The following is a 9,892-nucleotide window of genomic DNA, read 5'->3' as shown; positions in this document are numbered from 1 at the left end:
TAAGAACCTAAGGATCCTTGCTGGATTAATGGACAAAAAAATTATAAATTGAGAAATAAATATATATATGTGTGTATATATATATATATGAATATTATTCAGCCATAAAAAAGAATAAAATCCTGCTATCTGCAACAACATGAATGAACCTTGGGGACATTATGCTAAGAGAAATAAACCAGACACAGAAAGACAAATACTGTATGATCTCAGTTACAAGTTGAATCTTTAAAAAAAAAAAAGTTAAATTCATAGAACTATAGAATGGTTGTTGCCAGGAGCTGGGGGTGGGGTAAAGAGGGAGATGATGGTCAAAGTGTTACAAACTGTCAGTAATAAGATGAGTAAATTCTGGGGATCTAATGTATAGCATGGTGATTATAGCTAATAATATGGTATTGTATACTTGAAATTTGCTAAGAGAGTAGATCTTAAGTGTTCTCACCACATACAGGCAAAATATTAACTGTGTGAGGTAATGGATGTGTTAATTAACTTAATTGCGGTAATCATTTCACAATGTATGCTTATATTAAATTATCATGTTGTATACCTTAAAAAATAAAATAGTTTGCTTGACACTGAAAGCATGATCTATAAAGAAAAAAATCCATAAATCAGACTTTATCAAGATTTAAAACCGTGCTCTTCAAAAGACCCTGTTAGATGATGAAAAAGCATGCCAGAGACTAGGAGAATATATTTGCAAACCATATATCCAAAAATGATTCATATCCAAAATAAACTTTTTATTCTTTTCCAGTTTTATTGAGATATAATTGACATACAACATTGTATTAGTTTTAGGTGGATATATTTTTTAAATAATCAAAACTCAACATTTAAAAAAATCCAAATAGAAAATGGTCAAAAGACAAGAAGAGACATTTCACTGAAAAGGATACATGGGTGGCAAATAACATATGAAAAGATTTTCAACATCACTAGTGAAATGCAAATAAAGATTATGATGAGATATCCCCACTTATCTATTAGAAGAACTGAAAAAAAACTGACAATAGCAAATGCTGGTAAGGATGCGAAGAAATGGATATTTCATATGTTGATTGTGAGAATGTAAAACAGTAAACCAATCTAGAAAACAGTTTAGCAGATTGACGTGGTAGAAATACCATATGTATTTCTGTGCATTTACCCCAAAGAAATGAAAACCTACATTTACAGAACAACCTATACATAATGTTCATATTATCTTTATTTGTGGTACATCCATACCAAGGAATACTACTAAGCAATAAAAAGAAATGAGCTAATGATATACACAACTTGAATGGATTTCAAGGGCATTATGCTAAGTAAGAAAAAGCCAAAGGTCATATACTATATGATTCCATTGATATAACGGTCTCTAAGTGACAAAATTGTAGAGATGGAGAATAAAGTAGTGCAGGAGGTTAAGATTAGGGGAGTGAAGGGAAGGGGAATCTATGTGATTATAAAGAGGCAGCATGCAGGAAAGCTTTGTGGTGATAGTTCTATATCTTGACTGCAGTGGTGCTTACACAAATTTACACATGATAAAATGACATGCAACCACACACATACACATTATACCCAGGCAAATTTCCTATTTTGGGCATTGTACTATAGTTACATAATATGTAACCATTGAGGGAAACTGGATGAAAGGTACATCCATTCATCAAGTAAATGGATAAAACTTGGAATACTACTTGACAATTAAAATGAACTATTACAAGCATCATCAAACTTTTGTGGTGATTGCCATGATGGATGTCTATTGAATTTGCTCTCCCTCACCAAATATAAACTAGCGAAATATAAAAAGTAACTATGTGCGGGCCTTGGAGAACAGTGCAGGGCTGTGATTCTTGAAAGGCATAAGGTTAGCTCCAAAGTCACCTAGTTTTATGTGCTTTTCAAAACTGGATACAGGATAGAGTTCAAACAGAGCAGAAGTCTCGCTGGGCAGAAAAAACAGATTATAATTTGGGGCTGTTGAGACAGCTGGAATTGTGGAGCAGGATATCAGAGAAGAGAAACCTGTATTGAAAACAGAGCTCCAGAAATATGCATGGGGTACCCAAGAGCAATGCTGTGCAATAGAACTTTCTGCAATGATGGAAATACATATATCTGTGCTGTCCATTATGGTAGCCACCAGCACTGTGTGGCTATTGAGCCACTGTAATGTGGCAAGTACATCTAAGGAACTAAATATTTTATTTTGTTTAAATTTAAATGTCTACAGCATGTGGTTTCTGGCTATTGTATTAGCCATCACAGACCCAGAGTTTGGATGAGTAACTGGCTGCAAATGTGCAGAGCAAAGTTCTGTGAGGCCTTTCTGTGCCTGGCTTATTTTACTTAGCATAACATAGTCCAGGTTCACCTACATTATCACAAATGGCAGCATCTTCTTTTTAAAGACTGAGTAATATTCTATTGTATATACTGTATAGGACATCTCTTTGTCAGAAGAGATCTGATTAATATGTCCATTCATTAAAAAATCTTTTCTAAATATTAGAGTCATTAATCAAAATAATTCAACAGAGAACTACGGTAAAAGGTACATCTATATTACTTTCCTTGGGCTATGGTAACAAAATAGTACAAACTAAGTGGCTTAAAACAAGAAAAATGTATTGTCTCACAATTCTGGAGGCTCACAGTCTGAAGTCAAAGTGTAGGCAGGGCCATGCCCTCTCTGAAACCTGTAGGTTTCACAGTAATGCTTCTGCTTAGAACCCATCATTCTTAAAAGGAGAGTCAGTGTGAAAGATCATTAGAGAATAACTAAGGCTTTCTTCTTAATGTTACCAGATGTACTAAAAATATGTAGAACACTAAAGAGTTTTAGGGGAGAAAATAGTTAAATATCAGAAACGAACTGCTGGCAGCTATTCCTGAAGTTATTTTAAATATCCTCATATGAACCAGAAAATTTTCATTCCATTTGTCAGAATTATAATTCAACAGTGTGCTTTAAATTTTGCTCTTATTTTAAAAATCAATGCAAATGTATTACTTTTCATGTGAAACTTCCTAGGCCATTTTCCACTATATTCCTCAATGTCTCCAAAAGAAGTTATAGAGCTTGGTATATGAATAAATTTTTTAATCATTAGAGAAACTGGTATACTTACTTTCCCAAGTTAAGAGTTATATGACTGGATGTATTTCCATCTTTACTTAGACTGGACAGAATTTTGCTCAGTCATCTGCAATGGCTTGATATTTTTTTAAGTGAAGCATTTATTTTATTGATATAATTTACAGTCAAATGCATAAGTACAGTTCAATGAGTTTTGGACAAGTACATCTTACCTAAGTACTTACCTAAGTAACCCACAGAATTTTTGTCACTCCTATTCTGTTCAAGTCTTTTCCTATCAACCCCACTTCCATCCCTTGGGCCACTATTCTATTTATCGCTGTAGATAGGTTTTATTTGTTCTAGAACTTTATACATATGGACTCATAAAATCTTTCACTCAGCACAATGGCTAATATTCATGCACCATGGTATGTCTATCAGTTGTTCATTCATGTTTTATTGTTGAGTGGTATTCCATATGAATATATCACTTTATTTTCCTCTGGATGGACATTTGGGTTGTTTTCTGTTTTGAGCTATTATGAATAGCTGCTGTGAATACTCTTGTCAAGTTTATAAATGGACATATGCTTTTATTTCTCTTGGGTTGATACCAATGATGGAATCGCTAGGTTAAAGTATATGGTTAATGTTATGATAAACTGCCAAACACTTTTCCAAAGTCATTTTATCATTTTACACTCCCACCAGCAAATTGTGTGAATTGCATTTGCTTCACACCCTTGTTGACATTTGGTGTTATCAGTCTTTAATTTTAGCCATTCCAAGTAGGTTTGAAATATCTGTTTATGAAGATAAGCTTTATTTTATGTTATGTTTAGCTCTTTTGTTTTATGTTATATGATCCATCTCGAATTAGTTTCTTTTTTATAGTGTCAGGTTGGGGTCAAGATCAATTTTTATCCTATATGGACATCCAGTTGTCTTTATTAAAAAGACTCTGTGAGTCTTCTAATTTTGTTCAAGATTTTCAAGACTGTTTTGCCAATTGTATTGTAGGTTCTTTGAATTTGCATAAAAATTTTAGAATTAGCTTCTCAATATCTACTATATAAATAGCCTGCTGGGATGTTGATTGGGATTGCATTGATCTTTAGGTCAATTTAGGAAGAATTCTCATCTAAACCAGCATTATGTACACTTCAGTGAACATGATATATCTCTTCATTTATTTAGGTCTTATATTTCTCTTGGTCTTATTTTATAATTTCAAAATAGAGATGTTGTTCATCTTTTGTTAAATTTATTGGTAAGCACTGCATGTTTTTGATGCTATGGTAAATTATATTATTTCTCTAATTTCATTTTTCAAGGGTTTTTTTTGCTGATATCTAGAAGTACAAGTGATTTTTATATATTTAACTTTTATTCTATGACCTTGCTAAATTCACTAGTTATCACTTTTTTTTAAGATTGCTTAAGATTTTCTATGAATGTATTCTATATATACCATCACACCTGTGAATACAGACATTTCGACTTTTCCTTTCAATCTTTATGCTTTATATTTCTTTTTCTTGACTTACTGTACTGGCTAGGACATCCTGCAAAGTATTGAATAGAAACAGTAAGAATAGCCATCCTGCTTTGTGGCCAACGTTAATGGCATTCATTTCACCTTAAAGTACAATGTTGGCTGTAAACTTAAAAAAAAATTCCTTTATTAGACTGAGGAAGTTCTTTGCATTTCTGGTTTGCTGAGTTCTCTTTTTAAAATCAAGAATCTATTTATCTGTGTCTATTAAAACGATCATATGGTTTTCTCACTTATAATTCACCACTTGGTGAAGTACATTTTTTTCAAATTTTGATCTCCCTTGCATTTCTGGAATAAAGCCCACTTTGTCATGATGTACTATTCTATTTATATATTGCTGTATTCAATCTCTTGATATTTTAAGGATTTTTTGTGTATCTAGGTCTCTGAGGGAATATTTATGTTTTCTTTTTTTTTTTATTACAACATTGTCAAGTGGTGGTATCAAGGTATACACGCCTTATAAAATGAGTTCAAAACTATCCATTCTTCTGGTAATCTCTGGAAGAGTTTATAAAACATTGATAGTACTTCCTTCTCAAATGGTAGAAAGACATACCAGTAACATCATCCAGGCCTGGAGTTTGCTTTATGGGAAGATTTTTAATTATGGTTTTAACTTCTTTAATAAGTATCACAGTATTCAGATTTCTTATCTCTTTAGTTTTGATAAATTTAGTTTTGAATTTGCCTATATCTAAATGTTCAACTTGATTTGCATAAAGTTTATAATATTTTCTCCTTCAACAATTTTCTTGAGATTTGACATAAAACATGCTTAAGTTAATACAAAAATGTTTAGTACAGTATCTGGAGCACAAATTATGCTATATAATAATTTTTCTTGTTCATTCTTGCTAAGCTTTTATCAGTTTTGTTGTTCTTTCAAAATGATTAACTTTTGGTTTCACTTATTTTTCTCTATTGTCTTTTTGTTTCTAATATTTCACTGATTTTTGATCTGGTCTTTATAATTTACTCTGTTCTGCATACTTTGGTGTTATTTGCTCTTCTTTATCTAGCTTCTTAAGCTGGATGCTTAGATTATTGTAAAATTTCTTCCTTTCTAATTCAACCATTTAAAGCTGCACCTTAATAAGCCATTTTTGTTTTTGCCTAATTTAAGCCATTTTCTAATGTCTTAAATAACCCATTGGTTATTTTGAAGTGTCTCATAAACTCCAACTATTTGAGGGTTCCCCAAATTTGTTTCTCTGTGTTGATTACTAATTCAGAGATTTGCTAAGTTTTTCCACAATTTTAGCCTTTGACAGCCGTGTGGTTTCTATTGCAATTTCTCAGTTCTGCTGTTGAAACATGAAAGCAGCCATAGACAATAGGTAAATGAATAAGTGTGGTTATGTTTCAGTAAAACTTTATATACAAAATGCAGTGAGCTGGATTCAGCCTGTAGGTGTTGTCATCCCCCTATGTGGACACTTTGTACACTTCAATACTTTAACATTTATCTAGATTGTTTGATAATCCACAGTATGATCTTGGAGAATGTTCCATGTGTATTAGAAACAAATATGTTGTCTGTTGTTGGGTAGAATATTCTATATCTATTAGAAAGAGCTGGTTGATTGTATTGTTTAAGTCTTCTATATTCTTACTGATTTTCTGTGTAGTTTTTCTTTCCATTATTGATAGAAATATTGATAAGTCATTCTGTTGAATATCTATTTCTTTTTTAAATCTGCCAATTTTGACTTCATGTATTTTGAGACTGTATTGTTAGGTTCATATTCATTTACTGTTGTTATATTTTATTGCTGTATTGACCCTTTTATCATTATGAAATATCACGTTGTAATATTTTCATATTAATGTCTATTTCTCTGATATTACTATAGCCACTTAAGCTGTCTTTTATTTACTGTTTGTCTGGTACAGGCATACCGCAGAGATATGGTAGGTTCAGTTCCAGACCACCACAATGAAGCAAATTTACAATAAAGCGAGAATGTAAGTCACATGAAATTTTTGGTTTCCCAGTGCATATAAAAGTCATGTTTTCACCATACTATAGTATATTAAGTGTGCAATAAATAGCATTATGTTTCTTAAAAATGTACATACCTTAGTTTAAAAACAAATCTGTTGGGAAAATAATGCTGGTAGACTTACTCAACAAAAGGTTGTCACGAACCTTCAATTTGTAAAAAAATGTAACATGCAAAGCACAGTAAAGTGAAGTGCAATAAAACACGGTACACCAGTAGATCTTTTTCTGTCATGTTGCATTCAACCTATTGTGTCTTTGAATTAAAAATGGCTATTATACATACTTGGATCTTGAATTTTAAAAATCCAGTCTAACAATCATTGCCTTTTGATTGGAGTGTTTAATCCAGTCGCATTTAATGTAAATATTGGTAAGATTGGATTCATATCTCCCATTTTCCTTTTTCTTTTCTATATGTCTCATGGGGTTTTGTTGTTATTCCTTTATTCTTCCCTGCCTTATTTTGGGTTAGACAATCTTTTTAGTGTACCATTTTAAATATTCTGAATTTGTATCTTTTTTTTCCTGTTACATCATTTTTTTTAAGAAATATTATTCTAAAAAAATTAATAGTAGGTCTATTCCAAGGTTTCTTAATATCTTCTGTGACAACCCACTCAGAAGGCAGAAAACCACAAAGTTCTTCACTAAGAAACGGTGCAAATGGAATGTAATATTGCATTACTGCACTGTCTAGAATACAAACTGAAGACAAGGAAACTCAATTCTTTCATTCCTCCCCAGATCACTTTTGCTGAAGAACTGCTCACTTAACATCCTAGGTGTTCTTGTGTTGAGATCTGCTCCTATTATCTTGGAGCAATGAACCTTCTCAGGGAGCATAATGAATATGCCATGCCTAGACCTGTCCTGTGGGAGAGCTGAAAGGACAAGCCCTCAGCATCACACATCAGTCCACTAGAGAAATCATGCACAAAACTATTTTTCTGCAAGATTCTCTGACTCAACAATTTTAAAAACAGCTACAATATAATTGAGATCACATGGGCACTGCACCTAGTAGAGCTATACACAAACATTCCCTGTTCACACACATTCAGCTTCAGAGTGACAACACCCTAGACAGTCAAAGGCACAATCACATTTTTAAAAATTAAGAATGAGAAGTAAGCACAACAGGCATATGCACAATGGCAGAGAATCCTGTTCTTGGTAGGATACTTGAAGGAACCATAGCTATCTCAACAATCTAACATTTTACATTAGTAGTTTCCCATACAACAGTTAAAAAAAACAAAAACCCTACCAAAAAACAATCCAAACATTATTTCTTTTTTCTTTAATTAACCATAGTACTCTAAGTTTCGTTGGTGATATCATGAGACTTTCTAGCTAATGTTCTTGAGAAATTTTTCTAATTGCAAGATGCCTCACTATGGAGTCATTAATTAGTAAGCTCAAAGCAAACCCTGAAATGGATATAGAAATTTGTGAAACAATCACATAGTTCCCAAAATTTGAAAAACAGATTTAAGGCAGATGGTAACACCAAAAAGAGCCAGTCAAGTATTAAAAGGCACTCTGGAAATGGTTCATAGCAAAACCTAATTTTCTATTGGTTTTCATCATATGGGTGAAACTATTCAGTCAGTAGGCAACAGATGGGGTGCAGCATGATTAGGCCTCACCAAGGCAATTCCCCTCTGATGTGGCCACAGAAGGAAAATGACTTCTGGTGCCATGTGGCTTGTACTCATCCACAGCAAGACAGACTAGTCCCTCAAACCGCTTGTGTACCTGGGAAAAGATAGTAACAGTACTACCATAAAAGGTAAAGACTAACAGGAACCTATAAGCTCACTCTGGAAAAATGGGAAAATGTAATGGAAAAGGAGCACCATATGCTGATTTTTACTGGAGGAATTTATTGGTCATGTACACACCATAGGAAAATTACACTACCCCAAAGGTAATGTAGAAAAATTAAATTCATAAGTATACATTCGAAGTAGGCAAAAATATGGTACATGTTTTAAAAACAGAAAATACAAAAATAATTTCACTATGAAATATGTTTTGATTTGCATGTGACTTGGTACTTCATATTAACCAGGTCCAACTGCTCTAATAAATCTCTATTATACATATTTTAGAATATCTATTTTTAAAAAATATCTTTTTAAGCCAAAACATAAAATCTACATTTGTGCATCCATATATGTTATCCTCCTTAGTATCTTCATAGATCCAAGATGCTAAAAGATTAATAACATAACTTTTTAAAAAAAATTTCAAGCCACAGATTAACAAATATACTTCAAGTTTTCTGGATTACACTACTAAAAGCAACTTGTATTAATGTACACTGGATTTTCAGATATAAATACCAGTCAATGGTTGGTTGGTCATTACACGACAAGTATAACTATTCTTAGAACTGGGTCATAGTATACAGAATGCCTTAACTTTTCTTAGTTCAAACCCTGTAATTTGACGCTAAAATTCATAAGCATAACCCTTTCTGTGCTTTAAGCTGACACACTGACTTTGTAGTCTACACTTTGTAAGAGAGCAGGTAACTCTAGCACAGAAGAAACTATATAATGTGGCATGGGGGATGACTTCAATGGCTCCATTCCATTTTTATCTTTCCAGACTGTTGCCTTCAGCCCTGCATTGAGGTCTTCTTGAATATCAGTTTCTAGTGTGTCACCAACCATCACACAGTCCCCAGGCTCTACTCCAAGGAGATCACAGGAGTAATAAAATATGGAAGGTGCTGGCTTCTCCACTTTCTGCTCTCCATCTACAACATTAGCATCAAAATAGGACAGACAGGCACAAGCCTCGATCTCCCTCTGGGTCTGTCTCCATTTGTTAATAAAAGTAGGCAGACATCCTTTTGAAGTTCAGTAAACATGGCTTTGACATCTGCTAGTGTCATATGCTGTAAATATGTAGATTTCCACAGAAAATAACATCCTTCAGTCAGTTTCCTATTGGCTGCACCACCTTTGGTTTCCTGGATTGCTTCCACCCAGTGTAAAGTCCTGAGGTCAGTAATGCATGTATTAGAAGGATGAAAACATTCCTTGCTGAGTTTAATTTGAACTTTGTCACAGATGACTTCAGCCTCTTCTTTGAAATGGTATTTTGATTGTAAGAGCTTTATCACCTCCAACATGCCCTTCCGACTCACCCTGGGCATGTTGATGAGTATGCTGTCCAGGTCGAAGAAGACAGCTCACACCTGGCTCAGCCCCCATGCCACTGTTGCCTGCAT

The 9,892-nt window shown here is 33.4% G+C and overlaps 1 pseudogene; it reads right to left on the bottom strand.

Moving 5' to 3' along the window:
• Positions 1 to 9,137: 9,137 nt before the first annotated feature.
• Positions 9,138 to 9,892, bottom strand: LOC132426266 (N-acylneuraminate-9-phosphatase pseudogene; annotated as a pseudogene).

This window comes from Delphinus delphis, chromosome 5, assembly GCF_949987515.2.
Source record: "Delphinus delphis chromosome 5, mDelDel1.2, whole genome shotgun sequence".
Taxonomy (NCBI): Eukaryota; Metazoa; Chordata; class Mammalia; order Artiodactyla; family Delphinidae; genus Delphinus; species Delphinus delphis.
This window is presented reverse-complemented; position numbering and strand designations above follow the sequence as displayed.